The sequence below is a fragment of the Hippopotamus amphibius genome, chromosome X (assembly GCF_030028045.1).
Source record: "Hippopotamus amphibius kiboko isolate mHipAmp2 chromosome X, mHipAmp2.hap2, whole genome shotgun sequence".
Classification (NCBI taxonomy): Eukaryota; Metazoa; Chordata; class Mammalia; order Artiodactyla; family Hippopotamidae; genus Hippopotamus; species Hippopotamus amphibius.
In genome coordinates this window covers 91,809,710-91,833,740 of record NC_080203.1, presented here as the reverse complement: position 1 = coordinate 91,833,740, position 24,031 = coordinate 91,809,710, and the positions used below count along the sequence as shown (strand labels likewise).

General features: G+C 36.9%; 1 protein-coding gene across 1 annotated transcript in view; it reads left to right on the top strand.

Annotated features, from left to right (window-relative positions):
- The first annotated feature begins 3,240 nt into the window (after window positions 1–3,240).
- Window positions 3,241–24,031, top strand: part of MAGED1 (MAGE family member D1) — a 71,383-nt gene continuing 50,592 nt past the window's right edge. Inside the window, exon 1 of the mRNA XM_057718830.1 lies at window positions 3,241–3,287. The gene's annotated coding sequence lies outside the window, so the exon portion shown is untranslated. The remainder of the gene's footprint in view (window positions 3,288–24,031) is intronic.

Here is a 24,031-nt window from a genome sequence, read left to right as displayed (position 1 = left end):
GAACTCAGAGGTAAGCCTACACACACATGGGCACCTTACTTTTGACAAAGGAGGCAAGAATATACAAGGGAAAAAAGACAGCCTCTTCAGAAAATAAGTGGTGCTGGGAAAATTGGACAGCAACATGTAAAAGAATGAAATTAGAACACTTCCTAATACTACCATGCACAAAAATAAACTCAAAATGGATTAAAGACCTAAATGTAAGTACAGACACTGTAAAACTCCTAGAGGAAAACATAGGCAGAAGACTCTATGCCATACATCAAAGCAAGATCCTTTTTGACCTACCTCCTAGAATAATGGAAATAAAATAAAAAAATAAACAAATGGGACCTCATGAAACTTGAAAGCTTTTGCACAGTGAAAGAAACCATAAACAAGACAAGAAGGCAACCCTCAGAATGGGAGAAAATACTTACCAACGATGCAACGGACAAAGGATTAATCTCCAAAATAGAGAAGTAGCTCATGCAGCTTAATACCAAAAAAGCAAATACCCCAATCCACAAATGAGCGGAAGACTTAGATAGACATTTCTCCAAAGAAGACATACAGATGGCCAACAAACACATGAAAAGATGCTCAACATCACTCATCATTAGAGAAATGCACGTCAAAGCCACAATGAGGTATCACCTCACACCAGTCAGAATGGCCATCATCACAAAATCTAGAAACAACAAATGTTGGAGAGGGTGTGGAGAAAAGGGAACTCTCCTGCACCATTGGTGGGAATGTAAGTTGGTTCAGCCACTATGGAAAACAGTTTGGAGGTTCCTTAAAAAATAAAAATAGAACTACTTTATGATCCAGTAATCCCACTCCTGGGCATATACCCAGAGGAAACCATAATCCAAAAAGAAATATGTATCCCAATGTTCATTGCAGCACTATTTACAATAGCCAGGACATAGAAGCAACCTAAATGCCCATCAACAAATGAATGGATAAAGATATATATACAATGGAATATTACTCAGCTATAAAAAGGAATGAAATGGAGCTATATGTAATGAGGTGGATAGAGCTAGAGTCTGTCATACAGAGTGAAGTAAGCCGGAAAGAGAAAAACAAATATCGTATGCTAACTTATCTATATGGAATAAAAAAAAATATATATGGTACTGATGAACCCAGTGACAAGACAAAAATAATGATGCAGATGCAGAGAATGGACTGGCGGACACGGGGTTGGGGGGGCGGTGGGTGAAAGGGATGCTGGGACGAAGTTAGAGGGTAGCAAAGACATATATATATATATACTACCAACTGTAAAATGAAAAGCCAGTGGGAAGTTGCTGTATAACAAAGGGAGATCAACTTGATGATTGGTGATGCCTTAACGGGCTTGGTAGGGGGGTGGGGGGAGTTGCAGGAGGGTGGGAATATGGGGATATGTGTATAAATACAGCTGATTGACTTTGGTGTACCTCAAAAGCTAATACAAGAGTGTAAAGCAATTATATTCCAATAAAGAGCTTAGAAAAAAACAGAAAAAACCTGCTGAATAAATATTTGTTGCATGAAATAATCAAAATTTTGATTGTGGAGGGCATCAAGGAAAATGCTCAGGTTTCTCTTCCTCTGGATTTCTGATAATCCACTGGCTGTTTTTTTCCAGCTCAATTCCAAACACAATTAATTCTTAACAGCATAAATCCCTCATTTTCTGAATTTTGTCACTGATTACCACAATAGCCTCTAAGCCAACCTTTCTGCCTCCAGGCTGCACTGGTACAACCCGTTTGGTATATTCTGGTTTGAAACATTACTAGATGCTTTCTTGCTAAAAATTCATCTTTGGCTTTCTGTTTTCCTCATAATTAAGCTCAAACTCTGTAACATGGCATGCAAGGTCCTTTCTTGCCTGGCCTCGTCTTACATCCAGACTTTCTCTCTCATCACTGCTTCTTTCACATCAAACTTCAAATCCACTGTCATTCTTCCTTTTCTTTCATCCTTTCAATCATTTTTTCAACATGAAACAAGTCTTTATTGTGTACCCTCTCGGCAATAAGGTCTATTTTAGGTTTTTGGTATTCACCAGTCAATGGGATAGCCATAATTCCAACACTGTCTTCTCTTTACCAGTTATTATTGTCACATTATACTACTGCTAGTTGTTTATGTGTTCATTTCCCCCACTGGTTGGAAAGTCTTGAAATCCAGGACTATGCGTTAATTCCTCTTCATATGTACTATATCAGGAACAGAACCTTACTGAGTGCTTGTTCAAAATCTGTTGGCTGAATGATAAAATATGAGTCAAACATTGAAATGAACTATACAAATACTAGCAAAGGTAAGGACCCTTGTGCCAGCCCCCCTCATTGCCCTGACCACACTTTGGTCATTTATTCATTCCACAAACATTTATAATCACCTATTTTATGCCAGACTCTTATGTGTTTATATGTCACTTTTACCCCCCAGGTGGTGGGCTTTTAGTGCGATACCTCTGGGTATAGCATAGTGTTTGGTACACTTGTGGATTGATTGAAAATAACAACAAAAGAGGAGACCTGGGGAACAGATTTTGGGCCCAGAAGAGCTTTCTGGAGGTAACGACAATAAGTAACTCAATATTGAACTTTTAGCCAGAGTAAGGATTATTCCTATTATTGAAACTTTTTGTGAATTATCATTGCCTTCATTTTGGGGGGGAGTGTAAAGTATAAAAGATCCGTTTCTAAATGAGTTCACTTTTATTTGGAAACTTGAGTTATGGCATGAACTCTCTGGATACCACTGCAAAACAAAAATGATTCAGATTTAAAATTTTAAAACAATCTTGAAATCGAAGTATGCCACTAATAAAAATGAACTTACTATTTTTTTTAATTCCAGAAAGCAGTGAATCAGTATAGTATATATGTAACTGTAGATATCCGAGAGTTAAGGGACGAAGTATAAGGGAGGTATTTGAAAATCTGAATCAACGAGGCGAGGTAACAAATTGGATACGTAAAATTGGGCAGAAATGCTGCAGTTCCTGGGATGACTAGGGCTGGGATTTGTGAAAAGTTACTGATTCCCTCTTCCAGCCATTTTATGTTACCATCCAGGTTCCCATCTGCTGAGAGAGCCGTTGAGATATAGTATTTCAAGAGCTTGCTAGAGAGGCACAGGAAGTTGCCTGGAGGGAAGGCGAGGGGGGCGGGGGGCGGGGGCGGGACTGGGGGGCGGGGTAAGGGTGTGGCGGCTTGAGGCTAAAGCTTCCGCCAAACAAAAGAAAATAGCACTTCCGGTCACGCCATCGTCGCGTCGCGGCATTCTTCATCAAGGTGAGTGTAAAGAAAGGGACTGGTAATTTTCAGAAGTGTGTCTCCAAACACCTCAGGGACTCTTTCCTCCTTGCTTCAACACGAGGTGGAAAGAATTTATCCCCAGGGTACATTGTATGAAGGATGTTTCTGACGCTTGTGGTTCCGATCGCTCAGTATCTCCTCTCTCTTACTCCTAGGGAGATGGCCGGCCGTCATCCCCTCCCCTTTCTGACTCTCGTGGTCCTTTTATCCCTGATTACTCTTCACTTCTTGTCTTTATCCCGAATCCTTTTCCTGATCTTTCTGAGCTTGGATCATTCCCTCTACCTCTTATCCTACCTCTTATCATTCCTACCTCTTACTCCCACCTTCCACCCCGCCCCCCTCTTAGCTTCAGAACTTTTGCTACCTCCTTCCCCTACTCTGAACCTACATTCTTCTTTTTCCTTTCGACTTCAGTATTTTACTCCCCCTGAAGACTTCCGATCTCTTCGGTTCCACTTCTGCAGAGGCCAGTGAATTATATACTTTCTGAATTCAGACGTGACTTAAATTCCAAGGGCAAGGCTGTTTTTGTTCTTTTTAAAAATAAACAAAGGAGCAGAAGTTTTAGAGCTCTCAGAGATACAGGAACTTGTTCAAATTATGTCCTTTATTTTTTACCCGAAACGAAATCACATCTCAGATGATGTTAAAAAAAAATTTGGTATACAACTGAATCCCTAAATTTTTAGAGTGGCTAACATAGTGGGTTTTGCCTATAACTTGCTGTCAGCTTTAGAGGGTGGAAGCTTTCCTATCCCCTTTAGAATTTCTCACAGAGAAGAAATGGTTGACAGATGTGACATCCAATCACAAATTCATTATTTCAGATGAGTTTATTATGTAAATCCTTTTCTGGTTCACAGATTTTTTCAGACAAAGATTTTTTTCTAGGAGCTTTGCGTGTGTTATCTATTTGGTGCAGTATGAACTTTGTCTTTTTTCATTTGTTGCAATGTGAAATGTATTTTTCTGCTCCATTTACCATGTGTAATTTCTCTTGTGAGAATATTCATTAATTATCACAATTTATTATTTTAATTCTTTACCCAAGAGAGAGGAAATGATCATTAAATTTATAATGAGGGTCAGGGATTTTTCAGGCTCTGAAGAGGAATTTAACCAGCGATTTCCTTGAACAAGCAACTTATTCCCTCTTTCTCCTGTGTTAGGCTTGCCAAAATGAGATGATTCTTTTTTCTAGGCCAGATAAAATTTTCAGTTCTTTAACGATGAGACTGAGGTTTCATGACACCAAAACACTTAGGAACTTTTTCAAAGGGTATTGCTGATGTCCATTTATTCTCTATTCAAAATGTAATTACACAGCATTTAAATATCACACTGGCTGTAACCCACTGTGTGTATCCATCCATCCATTCGTTCAAGAGTTTTTTTATTGAATAGCTTTTATATGCCAGACAGTGTTCTAAGCACTGAGGATACAACAGTGGAAAATAAAAACAAGAATAAAGTCCTTTAAACTATACTTGAGAGACAGTAAGTGAGTATATAATAAATATATAATAGGTTGTGATGGGGAGGCTGTACTATGTTAGGTAGGATGGTCAGGAAAGCTTCCCTGGTATTGTGACATGTGAGCGGAAACCTAAAGGAAGAGAGGGCACAAACGATACAGATATGATTGGAAAAACAGGGTATATCTATAACAGTGTTTCTGCATTTGTTGGTCACTCAGCTTCCAACATTCCCTCTCCTCCCCTCTGCCTATGGTCACTTTCCTGCACAGCATTAATGCACCACTTTGCATACTCAAATGACCTAATCTGTCCACATAAATTCCCCATATTCTTTTCCTCTTAGCTAGCTTCTTGCTACCATTTAGGTGAATTGTCAGTTACCAGCCCCTCTAGGAAGACATATCTCTGTCTGTATCCTCACCTCTTCCTCAATCTGTTTATTTGTGGTGCATTGTGTGCTGTCCTACAGCATACTTGCTTTCCTCTCTCACTGCTCTTATCACTGTGTGTTCATAATATGTTGCCCATAAATGTTTGGTATGGTAAATTGAAAGGAATTTAGTGCTTGTCTGTAACAGACAAGCTTTTAAATATAGTTGGCTCCCTAATTAATGTTCAAAACCACTCTCTGAAGTCTGTATTATTGTCATTTTCCTAATGATAAAACCAAGACTCAGGTGGATAACTTGCTAAATGGTAGTGGAGTTAATGGAGTTAAAGTTTGTCAGACACTCAGTCCTGGCCTGGTTCTTTCTTTCTCTCTCTTGTCTCTGTTTATTAATTAGAAATAGAAAATACACAGAATATTTTATTTTATCTTATTAGATATAGTCTAGGTATAAAAATTTCATTTTGTAAGTTTCCTTTCACAAGTCAGATTATATCAGGTGCTTGATTTACTTCCTAGTTATAAATATTAAGAGCTGAAAGATATGATGACTATTTTTACTTGAATATTTTTTCATAAAATATTTAAACAAGCATAAGTTGAAAGAAGAGTACAATGAATACTTTTATACTCTGAACTTAGATTCAGTAGTTGTTAACTTTTGCCTTATTAGCTCACTTATTCACTGACTTGCTCACTATCTATCCATCCATCCAATTTTTTTAATTGAAGTATAATGTTTTTATCTATTTTTTAATCTATTTTGGCTGAACCATTTGAGATTTGCAGGCATTATTTTTAAGTAAACTTAAATACATGTAGAGAGGTGCACATATCATAAGTACAGTTCAAAACATTTTCACCCCTGTGTAACCTACCATATGCTCCATCAATTCCACTTCTGGGTATATATCCGGAAAGAATGAAAATACTAGTTTGAAAAGATACATGCACCCCAATGTTCATAGCAGCACTATTTGCAATAGCAAGGACATGAAAGCAACTCAACTATCCATCAACAGATGAATGGATAAAGATGTAGTCTATATATACAATGGGATATTACTTAGCCTTAAAAAAGAATGAAATTCTGCCATTTGCAGCAGTGAAATAAGTGAGACAGAGAAAGACAAATACTTTATGGTATCACTTATATGTGGAATCTAAAAAATAATACAAATGAATGTATAGAGCAAAACAGAAACAGACTTAGAGATATAGAAAACAAACTAGTGGTTACCAGAAGGGAGGGGGGCAAATTACAGGTATGGGATTAAGAGATACTACTATGTATAATATTTTGAGCAAGGAGGATATGTTGTATAACAAAGGGAATTATAACCATAATCTTGTAACAATTTTTAATGGAGTATAATCTGTAAAAATACTGAGTCACTATGCTGTACACCTGAAACTAATATAGTATTGTAAGTCAACTATATTTCATTTTAGAAAAATAGAGAATGATCGGTATCTGAAATCCCTTGAATGTATTCCCTACCAGTCACAAACTGAACTCCAAATTAATCACATCTTGGCTTCTATCACTATAATAATTTTGCCTATTATTGTACTTTATAAAAATATAGTATAGTATGTACTTTTTGTGTTTGACTTCTTTGGCTTAAGATTTTGTTTTTGAGATTGATCCATGTTACTGAGTGCAGTAGTAATTCCTTCATTCTTATTGCTGTGTATTCTATTGTGTGACTATACCACAATTGATGGGCATTTTGGTTGTTTCCATCTTTGCCCTGCAAATAGTGCTGTAAACATTCTAGAACATGTCTTTTGGTGATAATATGCACAGCTTTCTGTTGAGCATATACCTAAGAGTAGAATTGACGAATCACAGGTTATGGATAAGATTAGTAGATACTGTCATCTGGTTTTCCAAAGCCGTTGTACTAAAAAACTCCTAATAGAAAATTTTAAGAGTTCCAGTTGCTCTAGAATACTGCCAGCACTTATCATTGTGTTGTCTTTTTTTAAAGAAATACATTTATTTATTTATTTATTGGCTGTGTCGGGTCTTCATTGCTGCACACAGGCTTTGTCTAGCTGTGGCGAGCAGAGGCTATGCTTCGTTGTGGTGCGCGGGCTCCTCATTGCCATGGCTTCTCTTGCTGTGGAGCACAGGCTCTAGGCACGTGGGCTTCAGTAGTTGTGGCTCACGGGCTCTGAAGCTCAGGCTCAATAATTGTGGCGCAGGGGCTTAGTTGCTCCGCGGCATGTGGGCTCTTCCAGGAGCAGGGATTGAACCCATGTCCCCTGCGTTGGCAGGCGGATTCTTAACCACTGGGCCACCTAGGAAGTCCCTGTGTTGTCTTTTTAAGGAAAAAAAAAGTAGCCATTCTAGTGGTTATTAATGGAATCTCGTGGTTTTAATTTGCATATCTCTGGTGATAAATGTGCATCTTTTCATGTTTGTTGGCCCGGGTATCTTTTTTTGAGGTGCCTCTTCAAGTCTCTTGACCACTTTTTCTCTTAGACTGTCCTTTTCTTATTGATTTGTAGGATATCTTTCTATATTAAGGATACAAATATTTTGTTAGATCTATTTATTTGCAAATCTCAGTTGCTTGCACTTTCAGTCTCTTTAGTGGTGTCTTGATGAACTGAATACAGGCACGCCTTGGAGATGTTGCAGGCTTGGTTCTAGACCATTGCAATAAAGTGAATATCACAATAAAGCAAGTCATACAAATTTTTTGGTTTCCAAGTGCATATAAAAGTTAATTTTACACTATGCTGTAGTCTAGTAAGTGTGCAGTAGCATTGACTAAAAAACAATGTACATACCTTAATTAAAAAATATTTTATTACTAAAAGTTGTTACCCATCATCTGACAACTCAGGGTTGCCACAAACCTTTAATTTGTAAAAAATGCAGTATCTGTGAAGTACAGTAAAACAAGATATGCCTGTATCTCACTTTTAATATTGCTCAATTTATAATTTTTTCCCCTTCATGAGTAGTGCTTGTTTTTCCTGGTTAAGAAATCTTTGCCTTTCCCAAGGTCATTAAGATATTTTTCTATGTGGTGTTACTGTTTAATCTCTCATTTATATTTCCAATTCATTTGATATTCATTTTATTGTATGTTGCCAGTATGAGTTATGGATATGGGTAAAGGCCCATTGTTTTGTTGTTGTTTTTGAAACGTACATCCAGCCAATCCAATACCACTTACTGAAAAGATCATCCTTTCCCTCATCATCTTTTTCATAAATCAGATGATTAGGTTATATATATGGGTTTGTTTCCTGTTTCTTTTCATTTTGGTTTCTCTGTTGTATGAGTAACCACTGTCATAATTAATGTAACTTTGGTTTCTCTATTCTTGTATGGGTACCACTGTCATAATTAATGTAACTTTATAATGTATCATATATGGTCAGTAAGTCCTACAGTTTTGATCTTTTTCTTCAATAATGCTTTGGTTATTCTTGGCTTTTTGAATTTCCATATACATTTTAGAATCAGCTTGTCAATTTTCACAAAAATCCTTCTTGGCATTTTAATTGAGATACCACTTTAATAGATCAATTTGGAGAGCACATATGGCACTTCCCCCATAAATATCTCAGTGTTCATCTCCTAATATTTGGAACATTTTGTAAATAATTTAATTGCCATTATCTCACTAAGAAAAATTAACAACAATTCCCTAATATCATCTAATACCTACCTACTCCATTTTCAAATTAATTTTTTTCCCCAACAAGTCTTTTATACTTGGTGTTTAAAACCATCATCCAATCTAATGTTGTTTTTATATTTCTTAAGATTTTATTGTTATTTTCCATATTTTATTGAACTTTTGTATTTAGTACTTTTCAATTCACAGCAGTCATTATTTCTTCTATAGCTCAAACTGTCCAGTTTGGAAGGAGCCAGTTGGATCTCCTTCGCATTGGCCTCTGTCTTTTTTCTTTTATTATTGAAATTTTCAAATAGATTTAAAGTAGAAAATAGTAAAATGCACACACACCATGCATGAATCCATTCCTAAGCTTCAACAACTAATACCATTTTGCCAGTTTTGTTTAATCTTTTCTCCTCACCCACTTTTTTCACTGGGGCATCTTAAAGCAATCTCAGCCATCTTGTCATTGCACAAACAACTCATTCTGCATCCCTAACTCAAAGGTGCGTTATATAAGGAACCACTAGGCCATTATATTTACTTGATAAGATTAACAGTAATTCTTTATGTTATCTAATACTCAGTCCATATTCAAATTTCCATGATTGTCTTAAAAATGTCTATTTACATAGTCTTGTTAAATTATATCCAAACAAAGGCCATTTATTGCTACTGGATGTCTTTCTCTTGAGTCTCTTTTCCTGTAAATCCTCTATACAACCCTCCTCCCCGATTTTAAAAACCATTGATTTATTGGAGAAACTAAATTATTTGTCTGATTGACAAATGGATTTAGGTGATTGCTTCTTTGAGGTGGTTTTTATTATGTTTTCCCCTCCCCATGTTTCCCATTCACTGGCATTTAGAGCTAGATGCTTGATTAAATTCATTGAAATTACTTTTTTAATGAAAAGAATCATTTCGGGCAGTGTTACGCAGTTTCTGTTGCATTTCAGCATGTGTGATTTTATCTTTTTAACTGATGCTGGGATTGGTTTGTGTTTTCAGGTGATCTCAGCCTGATCCCTCCATTGTAGCATTTCCTACCAGCCTTTCTCCTGTTGATTTTAGCAGCCATTGAAGATAATTGTCTAAATTCATTATTTCAGTAGTGGTTGGAAAGTAGTGGTCTAATTCTAGCAATCATTCTGCATTTGTTAGCTGGAATTATTTTATAAAGGAGACCTTTTCCTTACCAGCTACTTTTTTTGTCTTGAAATATATTTCATGAAAAGAAAGTGAAGATTTACAAACAGAAATGCACTCACAGACATAGAAAACAAACTTATGGTTACCAAAGGGGATAGCAGGGTGTGGGGAGGGAGAGATAAATTGGAGTTTGGGATTAACACATACACACTACTATATATAAAATAAGTAAATAACAAGGACCTACTATATAGCACAAGGAACTATACTCAATATCTTATAATGACCTATAATAGAAAAGAATCTGAGAAGTTATATATATGTGTTATACATATATATACACTTACACATGTGTATGTAACTGAATTGCTTTGCCATACACTTGAAACTAACACAGCATTGTAAATTAACTATACTTCAGTAAAAAAAGAGTTAATGTTAAAAAAAAAGAAAGGATAAATGCTTTTTTTGTTTATTAATATTTACAATATCATGTTTCATGTACAGCAAAGTGATTCAATTATATATATAAATATTTTTCAGATTATTTTCCATTATAGGTTATTACAAGATATTGAATATAGTTCCCTGTGCTATACAGTAAATCCTTGTCACTTATCTATTTTATACATAGTAGTGTGTATCTATTAATCCCATGCTCCTAATTTATCCCTCCTTCCTGCCTCTTTCACCTTTGGTAATTATAAGTTTGTTTTCTATGTCCGTGAGTCTCTTTCTGTTTTGTAAATAGATTCATTTGTATTATTTTTTAGATTCCACATATAAATGATATCATATGATATTTGTCTTTCTCTGCCTTACTTTGCTTAGTATGATATTCTCTGGGTCCATCCATGTTGCTGCAAATAGCAATATTTCATTATTTTTTATGGCTGAGTAGTATTCTATTGTATATAAAGACCACATCTCTTAAGCCAATAATCTGTTGATGGGCACTTAGGTTGCTTCCATGTCTTGGCTATTGTAAATGGTGCTGATATGAGCATTGGAGTGCATATATTTTTTTGAATTAGAGTTTTCATCTTTTCCAGATATGTCCCAAAAGTGGGATTGCTGGATCATAGGGTAGTTCTATTTTTAGTTTGTTAAGGGACCTCCATACTATTTTCCAAAGTGGCTATATTGGTTTACATTCCCACCAACAATGCAGGAGGGTCCCCTTTTCTCCACACCCTCTCCAGTATTTCTAATTTGTAGCATTGTGATTTTTCTTTGATGCTCAAATTGTGCCATTTTATTCTATTTTATTTCATTTTATTTATTTTTAATTAATTTTTATTGGAGTATCATTGCTTTACAATATTGTGTGAATTTCTGCTGTACAAAAAAGTGAATCAGCTATATGTATACATTTATCACCATATCCCTTCCCTCTTGATCCTCCCTCCCACCCTCCTTATCGCACCCCTCTAGGTCTTCACAAAGCACTGAGCTGATCTCCCTGTGCTATGCAGCAGCTTCCCACTAGCTATCTGTTTTACATTTGGTAATGTATATCTGTCAGTGCTACTCTCTCAATTCATCCCAGCCTCCCCTTCCCCTGCTGTGTCCACAAGTCCATTCTCTATGTCTCTGTCTCTTTTCCGGCCCCTTCACTAGGCTCATCAGTACTGTTTTTCTATATTTCATATATATGTGTTAATATACAGCATTTTTCTTTTTCTGACTTACTTCACTCTGTATGACAGTCTGTAGGTCCATCCATGTCTCTACAGTTGACTCAATTTTGTTCCTTTTTATGGCTGAGTAATACTCCATTGTATATATGTACCACATCTTTATCCATTCCTCTGTTGATGGACATTTAGGTTGCTTCCATGTCCTGGCTATTGTAAACAGTGCTGCAGTGAACAATGGGGTGCATGTGTCTTTTTGAATTATGGTTTTCTCCAGGTATATGCCCAGGAGTGGGATTGCTGGGTCATATGGTAGGTCTAGTTTTCAGTTTTTTAAGGAACCTCCATACTGTTCTCCATAGTGGCTGTATCAGTTTTACATTCCCACCAACAGTGCAAGAGGGTCCCCTTTTCTCTGCACCCTCTCTAGCGTTTATTTGTAGATTTTGTGATGATGGCCATTCTGACCAGTGTGAGGTGATACCTCATTGTAGTTTTGACTTGCATTTCTCTAATTAGTGATGTTGAGCATCTTTTTATGTGTTTATTGGCCATCTGTATGTCTTCTGTGGAGAAATGTCTATTTAGGTCTTCTGCCCATTTTTTGACTGGGTTGTTTGTTTTTCTGATATTGAGCTATATGAGCTGTTTGTATATTTTGGAGATTAATCCTCTGTCAGTTGCTTTGTTTGCAAATATTCTCTCCCATTCTGAGGGTTGTCTTTTTATCTTGTTTACATTTTCCTTTGCTGTGCAAAAGTTTCTAAGTTTAATTAGGTTCCATTTGTTTATTTTTGTTTTTATTTCCATTACTCTAAGAGGTGGGTCAAAAAAGATCTTCCTGCAATTTACCTCAAAGAGTGTTCTGCCTATGTTTTCCTCTAAGAGTTTTGTAGCGTCTGGCCTTAAATTCCGGTCTTTAATCCATTTTGAGTTAATTTTTGTGCAAAGTGTTAGGGCATGTTCTAATTTCATTCTTTTTTTTTTAAGATTTATTCATTATTTATTTATTTAGTTTTGGCTGCATTAGGTATTAGTTGTGGTACATGGGATCTTCATTGAGGCATGCGGAATCTTTCGCTACAGTGAGGAGGCTCTTCGTTCTGGCACGCAGACTTCTCTCTAGTTGTGGTGTAGAGGTTTTCTCTTCTCTAGTTGTGGTGTGCAGGCTCCAGGGTGTGTGGACTCTGTAGTTGTGGCACATGGGTTCCAGAGTGTGTGAGCTCTGTAGTTTGCAGCATGAAGGCTATCTAGCTGAGGTGCACGAGCTCAGTAGTTGTGGCACACAGACTTAGTTGCCCCGTGACATGTAGGATCTTAGTTCCCTGATCTGGGATTGAACCTGTGCCCCCTGCATTGAAGGACAGATTCTTTACCACTGGACCACCAGGGAAATCCCTAATTTCATTCTTTTACATGTAGCTGTGCAGTTTTCCCAGCACCACTTACTGAAGAGGCTGTGTTTTCTCCACTCTAGGTTCTTGCCTCCTTTGTCATAGATTAGGTGACCATAGGTGCATGGATTTATCTCTGGGCTTTCTATCCTGTTCCATTGATCTATATGTTTGTTTTTGTGCCAGTACCATACTGTCTTGCTTACTGTAGCTTTGTTGTATAGTCTGAAGTCAGGGAGCCTGATTCCTCCAGCTCCAGTTTTCTTTCTCAAGATTGCTTTGGCTATTCAGTGTCTTTTGTGTTTCCATACAAATTGTAAAATTTTCTGTTCTGGTTCTGTAAAAAATGCCATCGGTAATTTGATAGGGATTGCATTGAATCTGTAAATTGCTTTTGGTAGTATAGTCATTTTCACAATATTGATTCTTCCAATCCAAGAACATGGTATATCTTTACATCTGTTTGTGTCATCTTTGATTTCTTTCCTAAGTATCTTATAGTTTTCTGAGTACAGGTCTTTTGCCTCCTTAGGTAGGTTTATTCCTAGGTATTTTATTCCTTTTGCTGCAGTGGTAAATGAGATTGTTTCCTTAGTTTCTCTTTCTGATCTTTTGTTGTTAGTGTATAGGAATGCAAGAGATTTCTGTGTACTAATTTTGTATCTTGTGACTTTATTAAATTCATTGATTAGCTCTAGTAGTTTTCTGGTGGCATCTTTAGGATTTTCTATGTATAGTATCACGTCAGATGCGGACATTGACAGTTTTACTTCTTTTTTGCCAATTTAGATTCCTTTTATTTCTTTTTCTTTGATTGCCATGGCTAGGACTTCCAAAACTATGTGGAATAATAGTGGCAAGAGTGGGCACCCTTGTCTTGTTCCTGATTTTAGAGAAAATGCTTTTCAGTTTTTCACCATTGCCTTGGGTTTGTCATATATGGCCTATATTATGTTGATGTAGGTTCCCTCTATGCCCACTTTCTAGACAGTTTTTAATCATTAATAGGTGTTGAATTTTGTCAGAAGCTTTTCCTGCATTTATTGAAATGATCATGTTGTTTTTATTCTTCAGTTTGTTAATATGGTGTATCACATTGATTGATTTGTGTATTTTGAAGAACCCTTGAATCCCTGGGGTAAATCCCACTTAATCATGGTGTATGATCCTTTTAATGTGCTATTGGATTTGGTTTGCTAGTATTTTGTTGAGGATTTTTTTGTCCATGTTCTTCAGTGATATTGGCCTGGAATTTTCTTTCTTTCTTTCTTTCTTTTTTTTTTTTTTTTGTGAGATATCTTTGGTTTTTGTGTCAGGGTGATGGTGGCCTTGTAGAATGAGTTTGGGAATGTTCCTCCCTCTGAAATTTTTTGAAAGAGTTTGAGAGGGATAGGTGTTAACTCTTCTCTACATGTTTGATAGAATTTGCTTGTGAAGCCATCTGGTCCTGTGCTTTTGTTTGTTGGAAGATTTTTAATCATAGCTTCAATTTTATTACTTGTGATTGATCTGTTCATATTTTCTGTTTCTTCCTGGTTCAGTCATGAAAGGTCATACCTTTCTAAGAGTTTGTCCATTTCTTCTAGGTTCTCCATTTTATTGGCATATAGTTGCTTGTAGTAGTCTCTTATAATCCTTTGTAGTAGTGGGGTGTCCATTGTAACTTCTCCTGTTTCATTTCTAATTTTATTGATTTGAGTCCTCTCCCTCTTTTTCTTGATGAGTCTGGCTAAAGGTTTATCAATTTTGTTCATCTTCTCAAAGAACCAGCTTTTAGATTCATTGATGTTTTGTATTGTTTTTGTTTCTATTTCATTTATTTTTGTTCTGATCTTTATGATTTCTTTCCTTCTATTAATTTGGGTTTTGTTTGTTCTCCTTTCTTTAGTTGCTTTAGGTGTAAGGTTAGGTTGTATGAGATTTTTCTTGTTTCTTGAAGTAGAATTGTATTGGTATAAACTTCCCTCTTAGAACTGCTTCTGCTGCATCCCATAGGTTTTGGGTCATCGTGTTTTCATTGTCATTTGTTTCTAGGTATTTTTTGATTTCCTCTTTGATTTCTTCAGTGATTTCTTGGTTATTTAGTAGCATATTGTTTAGCCTCCATGTACTTGTGTTTTTTACAGTTTTTTTTCCTGTAATTGATTTCTAATCTCATAGTGTTGTGGTCAGAGAAAATGCTTTATACTATTTCAGTTTTCTTAAATTTACCCAGGCTTGATTTGTGACCCAAGATGTTTTCTGTCCTGGAGAATGTTTTGTGTGCACTTGAGAAGAACTTGTATTCTGCACCTTTTGGATGGAATGTCCTATAAATATCAATTAAGTCTTTCTGGTCTAATGAGTCATTTAAGGCTTGTGTTCCCTTATTAATTTTCTATTTGGATGACCTGTCCATTGGTGTATGGGATGTTAAAGTCCACCACTATTATTGTGTTACTGTCAATTTCCCCTTTTATGGCTGTTAGCATTTGCCTCATGTATTGAGGTGCTCCTATGTTGCGTGCATAAATATTTGCAATTGTTAAGTAGCTTCTTGCATTGATTCTTTGATCATTATCTAGTGTCCTTCTTTGTCTCCTGTAACAGTCTTTATTTTAAAGTCTATTTTGTCTGATATAAGTATTGCTACTCCAGCTTTCTTGCAATTTCCATTTGCATGGAATATCTTTTTCCATCCCCTCACTTTCAGTCTGTATGCATCCCTAGTTCTGAAGTGGGCCTCTTGCAGACAGCATATATATGGTTCTTGCTTTTGTATCCATTCAGTCAGTCTGTGTCTTTTGGTTGGAGCATTTAATCCATTTACCTTTAAGGTGATTATTGATATCTATGTTCCTATTACCATTTTCTTAATTGTTTTGGGTTTGTTTTTGTTGGTCTTTTCTTTCTCTTGTGTTTTCTGCCTAGAGCAGTTCCTTTAGCATTTATTATAAAGCTGATTTAGTAGTGCTGAATTCTCTTAGCTGTTGCTTGTCTGTAAAGCTTTTGATTTCTCCATCGAATCTGAATGAGATCCTTGATGGGTGGAGCAGTCTTAGTTGTAGAAATTGTGCCTTTTTAGAAATTAGGAGTCCTTTTTGTTTGGTTCCTATATCATTTTCACATGATTTCACTAGATCTTGACTTCACTGCTCTCTGATATATTTTAGGCTCATCACGTACACTTCCTGCCCCAGCCCTGGAATCAGTCATTTTGCAAGGAATTGTGTATTCTTTCAGTAGGGTTTGGTACTTAGAAAACAAGATGTGGATGCTCGGGGGATTATTTTTTTCAGTCCTGCTGCCTGACCTTTTTTTGTGCCCTTTTCCTTACTATTTTGAATATATTTGAGTGACTCCATCAGCATTCTGTTGAAAATTTTCTGAGCATGGTTTTATTTGTTTTTATTATACTCATTCATTCAGCAAAAATGTATGCAGCACTTACAACTAGGTATATGGTCTTATGTTCAGTACAGAAAATGTGAAGGTAAACCTGACTGGTTTCCTGTCCTTGATGAAGATTCATTATAGTGGGGATATGAGTAAATAAACAGGCAATGTCTGAAGAGTATGATCAGTAGTATGGTGGGCAGAGGCAAGTGGGATTGACAGTCTGTAGGAGCACAGAGCAGGCATCCGAAAATGCTTTGGAAAGGGGAGATAGTGCTTGATATTGGATGAGTAGAAGAAGTATTAAGGTGGAGGAGCTATGAAGCGTGTTTCAGTCAGAGGAAACTGCAAGAGGCAGAGGGCTCTTGATGTATTCAAGGAAAGATATTGTATGTAGTTGGTGATAACTGGAACATAAGGTTCATGTAGGAGAGAAGAGACAAAACTGGAGACATGGATGGGGGCCAGGACGTTGAGAGCCCCGAAGGGCAGATCAGGGAACTGGGATTTCACTCTGAAGGCTATGAGGGAGAAGTAATGCAATTGTCTTAAGCAGATGAGATATATAATCACCCCTGTGATGTACTGATGATGCATTAGGTGGGTGAGTAGGAGTGGGGCAGTAGGAGAATGGTAAGGAGGAGAGAAGTGTAACTGTCAGGGGAGAGATGATGTCATGTTACAATGCACTTTAGATGTATGTGTGGTATGTGAGAAAATTTGTGTGTGTGTGTGTTTATTACAATAGGTTATAATATATATACTATAGGTTATATATATACACACACAATAGGTTATATATATAATTATATACAACAGGTTATATATAAAATACATGATATGTAACATATATACGTACATACACACGACTCTTCCACACACCACATACGTATATATAATAATATATATGTGATATATATAAAATAGATCTGTGCATACACATGGATGTAGTGTTGTGTATCTATAATTCTGTTTGCTCATGTATATCCAGGGGCTGTCTCATCATCACAGGTTTAAAATACAGAATATTTCAGTGGAGAAACATTCCCAAAGGAAAGCTGAAGAGTGGAAAAGGGCTAACAAAGACTCTCTCCTTGACCAAACTTTAGTCATGCTCTTTTGAGCCATCTTTTCAACTAAACCTCATCCTTGGGCATTGTCTTTGGCCTGCTTAGCTCAGTTTTGGAAGGGATCCTGCTAAGTCAATTTAGTGAGAATCCCCCCACCCTTGCTTGATATTTCAACATTCTGGTCTGCCTTCAGTGAGAATCCCAAGTCAGTTTAGCAACAATCACCTTAGCTTTAATGTCTCCTTTTAGTAATTTTCTATAGCTCTTTGGCTATAGTTCCCCAGCTGGCTTTACTGTATTCAGAGTTGAGTCCGGTCTCTCTCCGCTATTGCAATAGTCTTGACACCTATCACAATAGTCCCTAATAAAGTCTTTCTTACCATTTTAACAAGTGTCAAAATAATTTTTTCTTTAACAGGCCATACCAAAACTTTTGCTTATTGTGCTCTTCCTCTTCAAAGCTCCACCAGTTGGCACCGAGGCCCAGTTTTGTATCCTTCAGTAATCTGAGAATTCTTCTTCCTCCTCTCCTTCCTGAGATTTAAGGGTATGAGGGGGAATGAGGTGATTTTTTTCAGCTTCTCCCAGAGGTTAGAATGTAGCTTTAATAGTTATTTTTGGGAGGGCGGAATGATGAGTGAAGATGCTTATTTCCTTTTATGTGTTGCTCTGTGCCAGGCACTTTTGTACACTAATGAACTTGTATTGCACTTCTTTTTTAAGACTACTGTCTTAAACTTTTAAAAACATAAAATGTGAAATTTATCTATGTGGATATATAAGATGTGGACTTGAGAGGGTTCTGTTAGGTTAAAGATTTAGGGGAAATTAGGGGAGTGAGTGTGCATTGATGAAGGTTAAAGTACAGAGGGCCAGTAATGTGATTGGCAAAAGTGTTGATGAAGTGAATGTAGACTGTTGTGTCAAGACTCTTATCTGAAAAGTAGAATAGATAACAAGTGGTACATGTATATTTTTAGGATGAAAGATTTTAGTATGTTTATATGTTCTGCAGAGGAGGAGCTAATAAAAACAGAGGTTATTGAAAATACAGGAGAGAAATGGGATAACTGGAGAAGCAAATGTGGAAAAGATGTGGTATAGAGAACACGTGGAAGGACTGGCCGTGAACAAGAGAAAGGGCGTCACTTCTGATATCGGAGGTAAAGAGGGTCAGAAAGGCTTGTTTGTGAGGTTTTGGAAAGGCGAGAGATTGATTCTTTCTTGCCCTGATATGTTCTCTCTGAATAAGGCAGTAAGGGCATTCTGGAGTGTGAGAGGGGATGACCAGGAGCCGGAGGAAGAAGGTTGCACCCTTCCTTGGGGAATGAGAGAAGATTGTTGGGCAGTAATGAACACCTATCTGAGCTGGAAATAAAATATTTTTAGTGTTGTCCTTTTTTCCAGGTGTGTTCAGCTGCCAAGAAGTGGGAGCCAGGAAGGCAAACATTTGGTTTGATTTTAGACTTGTGAATGTGTGATGATGATTTTGGGTGGTGGGAGGTTTGAGGGGCTAGGTGGGTTGCTGAGGTTACCCATGAGATTTGTTCAGGTTATAGACCATGGGATCTAGTCTCATCAGGAAAGAGTGTATTCTCAGGAGGATTCTGTAGAACCAGAGAAAGAGAAGATGTGTGAATATGTCAGTGGGTGTTGGTGAAGCCGTGTGGAGATTTCAAAGCTCAGAGTGGATGTTATAAAGGTGGACTGGCAGACAAGAAATCGTGGTCAGAGTAGAGTATTGGAGCTTAAGATTTCAGAGGAAAAGTAGTTCTGGATGATGAGAAGGTTCCATGGATGGGTGAGTTGGAATAGAGGAGGTCAAGGAACTGTGAAGCTGGGGTGATGGACAAGTTAGCCATGGAAAGATTTAGTGTAAGAGTAGAGAGGAAGGTGAGAAAGATGCTCTATTTTGTGGAAGAAGAGGGTGAGTGTAGCTGAGAGGCACGTGGCATGACAATCAAGAATGGAGAATTTTTACAGAAGGGAGGAAGAGTTAGAGAATGGAAGCAGCAATGGCCAGCATGAGTAGTTGCTCTTCCACTGGCTTTGCAGCAGATCCCTTGGATAGTCCTGGCTTTGTTTCAACTTTGTCTTTGCTTCACAAACCTTTTTTTTTTCTGTCAGTAAGCAGGAGCCAGGGCCAGGAAAGGACTGGTGGTAAAATCTTGAATGTAAGGGGAGCTAGGATAGCATTCTGTTCACTGATTCCTGTACTTGGAGGGACTTGATCAACTGCCCTTAACAACTTTAAGGGAAATGGCACTGCTGATAGGACCCTGGTCTGTGTAGGCTTCCCTTTCCAAGAATCCTATTGTAAATGAATGTGGATAACCAGTCCCTATAGCTTTTACAGAGGGGTGGATGCTTTTTATATTATATCATTCCATATCTCAGGAAGGTTGAGAACACATGCTCGTAGGGGATGCTTTAAGGGAGTTCCATAGGAAGGCACTGGATTATTTTTTTTAATGTTTTTCAAATTGTGCAATATAACGAAAATACCAAAAGTTGCATAAAATGTAAATGTACACTAGAATGAATAATTATAAGGTAAACACCCATGAAAGAACCTTTCAGGACCAAATATAGAACGTTGCAAATTTTCCAGAAGCCTCGTCTTACCCTGTTTCTTTACCAGAGGTCACCATTTATCCTGACTTGCCTTTTATGGTAATTATTTCTTTGCCTGTGTATACAGACATGTGTGTACACACACACCTGTTTATATATTCTACTGTTTATGGAAATTTGGATTGCTTTCAGTTTTTGGCTATTGTGAACAATACTGTGTTCTGTTTTTGGCTATTTGAGCAGTATTGTGAACAGTACTGCCATTTCTCTGAGATATATATCTGGGAGAGGGATTATCTGGTAGTAGTTTATGTATATCTTCAACTTTACTAGATAATGGAAAATTGATTTTTGAGAGTATTGCACCAATTTTGACTCCCACTAAAATTATATGAGGATTCTTTTCTCCTCTAGTCTTGAGGTCAGAAAACTATGGCTTGGAGATGATCAGGGATAGCCAGGACTTGTGATTTGCTGTGGATATGGGGGACTTGGTTACTATCTCACATCTCTCCTGAAACAGTTGCCCTTGGCTGCTTCAGTAGGAGAACCTTGGTTTGGTCCTATCTTTTCCAGAATTTCTAGGCCCAAGAATTGGGCCCTAGAATTGAGTGTGGTTGCTCAACCTTTGAGGCCATTTGAGAATGAAGACGGCTAGGTTAGCATCCTGCAATGCTCCTCCTTTTTGGATGGTCCAAACAATTGATCTTAGCAATTAGCCAGGGGTTCTGTGAGTGGGCTCTGACTCAGTTAACCCTTCCTCAGATTCAAGGATCAAGAACCAAAACCAGGAAGTGATCAGAGATAATTAGCATCTGTGGATAGCAGAATATGAAGACTGGGATAGTGGATTAGATGACCCTGTGTCTTTGAAGGATCCTTGAACAACCATCTTTAGCCAACTCCAAGGAGGGAGCTGACTTGTTCCTTTCTTTCCCACAGTCTGTCCCTTAGGGAGTTTTTTCCTTAGAGGGGGCTCTGGCTTGTTTGTTTCTTTACCGAAGTCTCAAAGATTGAAAACCTTGGTTGGTTTATTTCTGTGGCCAGATAGAAGTGAAGATGGCTGGTTAAACATTTGGATTGCCTCCTAGAGTATCATCTTATGTTTGTTTATTTATGGCACACCTTTACCTCAATTTTGTAGAAATACACTTGTAGTGATCAAAAATTGCGTATGAGTTTATCAACTTTCAGAAAATTGACAAAATGTTTTATATGAAGATGTGAAATATACATATGTATTATGGGTTTTTTAAATTTTAAAACTAATGGGATAATAAATAATTCCAAACCTTAATTAAAATTAGTATTTAATGTACTTCTTGGACCTATCTATATTTATTTCACTAATATTATAGCATATTTAAAATTAGGAAAAATAAAAAAAATAAAATTAGGAGATGCTTATTTCATATTTTAGTTCACTGCTTATTTTTTACTATTATTATTTTTGCTTTATGTATGTGGAGAATATGAATTTTCAAGATATTGAAAACAGTGCCATATTTATTGTGGTCCTCCACTTGATGTGCTTTCATCCTTTGGCTTCTATTTGTGTCAATCTGTTTAATGCTCTTCGCTGCATTATTATTATTATTCTAGAAAACATCATCTTTCTTTATTACCAGTTGGACACTACAGTGTAGTCCCACAATACAGTTAGTATAGGACCCTTTTATCTTTTACAACACGTTGGGCTCTCTTCTGTATCACAGGGCAAGCCACCTGAGGATGTCCATCTGACAGATACCGCTTGCATATTATGCAGAGGTTTCACATACTAGTGTGTGTGGTTTACCAGTTGGGAATTTTGGAACCAGGGATGTGGGAGAAGCAGCAGGCTCAGGAGAGAACTATCTCATTTATGGCTAGGAGGTGAAGGGGTGTTCTATATACCACTGAAGCATGTGGTAAGCTTATTTTTCAAGGAGGGGGATCCTGGAGGTCACAAAAGAAAGATTCTAGGTGAGAAGGAGAATAGTGAACTGATAGCTTCAAGAGGCAATGCACGTAGCTTACTACTTTTCATTCCCTCTATTTCCGTGGTTATCAGAAAAATATTTTCCCAGGGCTCTGGTAGACAAGAAGTGTGAGTGAACAAAGGGGGGAAGTCATAGAAGGTGAGAGAGGAAAACATACATAGTCTGAGAATGTCAGAAGTGCTAGGATACTGGTGGGCAAAACAGATTGATTGCAAGCCTTGGAAAAGTTAGCTAGACAATTAATTAATCAATCAATCAAGAATTAAGTGATATAGTAAATGTAGTGATATAGACTCTTTGCTGCATAATGAGGACAAGTAGTTGAATTGGATGTATTTTCTACTGAGTCTGGTGGGTGAGATAGACACAGACATTGCAACAGGGAGTATTATGATGGAGAGACCAGGGTGTGGTGCTTTCAGTAGAAATATGGAAGAGGGTATCTCTAACCTATCCTAAGGGGCTCAGAGAAGGCCTCCTGGAAGGTACCATTGTAAGAACTTAATTTTGCATAGAAGTAGCAGTTAATCTGGCAGTGGATGAGAATCCTCTGAGTGTGGGGATCAGACAGCTGGATTTAGACCATGTATGGTAGCTACCTGGGTATGTCATCTAGCCTTAAGCTTGGGAAGTGCCTGAAGAAATGGACAGTTGAGAGGCCATTCTGGTCTGGAAGAGCTAGGGAAAAGAGGCAAATAGAAATAGTTTCATAAATGGTTCAATTTATGCTATAATATTGATCACCTTAGCCTTCATGGAAGAGCAGCTGCTTCCATTTCCCCATGAAACTATCATTCTCTATATGCCTTGCTTTTTGCATCTTGTTTAAGGAATTCTTTCTCACCTTGATTTCATAAAGGTAGTTCTATTGTATCTTCCTGTAAAATTTTTATGATTTTCTTTTCACAATTAGGTTATGATTCACTTGGAATTTATTTTTATGTGCTGTATGATGTAGAGATCTTGCTTAATTTTTTTTTCTGAATGCTTAATCGGTAGTTCAAGGACTATTTACTGAGTTGTCTGTTCTTTCTCCACAGATTTATAATGCTGTCTCTATAATATACCAAGTTGTAATGTATGTATTTGTCTGTTTCTAGGCTTTCTGTTCTCTTCCACTGGTCTATTTGTCTATCTCTATACTAATATTACACTGTTAATTACTATAGTTTTGTAATGCATCTTAATATTTGGTAGGGAAAGACCCTTTCCTTATTCCTCTTCCTCAAAAGTATATTCTTTGCCCTTTACTTTTCCGTATGAATTTTGAGATAAGCTTAATATGGTCTCTGCGAAACTGAAATTTTGATTAGAATTGCATTTTAGTTATAGATTATAGATACAGAAATGACATCTTTACAGCAGTGAACGTGGTTTATCTTTCCTTTTATCTAGGCATTTTTAATGTCTTTGAAAAAAGTTTTATAATTTTCTCCGCAAGGGTCTCATGCATATTTTTTTAGATATATTTCTGTGTACTGATAGTTTTTGTTGCTCTCACTAATATTTTTAAATTACATTTTGTAATTCATTGTAACTGGTGTATGGGAATGCTTGTTTCTGGTGTATAGTTTTTAAATTCATCCACCTTACTAACTTCTTTCTCTAGGTCCAATTGTTTGTTTGTAGATTTTATTGAGTTTGTATATAACATTTATGTAAAACTTACTTAAAAGTACATGAATTATACCTATACAGCTAAATGCAATATCGCAAAGTGTTTTTGGTTTGTTAATGTAATTTGTGAATAGCTGTAATTATTTTTCCCTTTCAGTCCTTATACCTCTGTAAGTTGATGTCATTGTGTATAGAGAGAATTCTTTTCTGAAACAATTTCACTTGAGCATCTCTGAGGCCTCATGCTCTAATGAGCTGTGTTTGACAAGTAAATACTTTAGAAGTCATCAAAGAAAGGAAATTACCTTTATTTGGAAATTTTAACAGTACTTAATAAAAGAGCCTACAGGGTGGTAATATTTTACTTAATTGACTACTGTCCAGGATTTGGTCTTTAGCATTT